This window comes from Penaeus monodon, chromosome 33 (assembly GCF_015228065.2).
Source record: "Penaeus monodon isolate SGIC_2016 chromosome 33, NSTDA_Pmon_1, whole genome shotgun sequence".
NCBI lineage: Eukaryota > Metazoa > Arthropoda > Malacostraca > Decapoda > Penaeidae > Penaeus > Penaeus monodon.
In genome coordinates this window covers 31,723,577-31,723,804 of record NC_051418.1, presented here as the reverse complement: position 1 = coordinate 31,723,804, position 228 = coordinate 31,723,577, and the positions used below count along the sequence as shown (strand labels likewise).

The 228-nt window shown below is 29.4% G+C and overlaps 1 protein-coding gene across 1 annotated transcript in view; it reads left to right on the top strand.

The window, feature by feature from the left end:
* Window positions 1-228, top strand: part of LOC119594338 (chaperone protein DnaJ-like) — a gene marked incomplete in the record, with an annotated part of 8,044 nt that overhangs the window by 2,378 nt on the left and 5,438 nt on the right.

Below are 228 nucleotides of genomic sequence, written 5' to 3'. Positions count from 1 at the left end.
GATAGATAAATAGTGATTCACAATTATCAGAGAGAACGATTGACAAGGGAGGGTAAGAGTGGACCCCAAATGTTATTTTGAAGTAATACTGAAATAATAATTTTTGCTGATTAATTGATAAGTTAAGACATTTACTGCTGTTGATGTTGAAGTCATTCCTGCTAATTCCATTTCTAAAGATTTTCTACCATTTTATGACTTAATACATAATTATAAAAAAAACCTTCC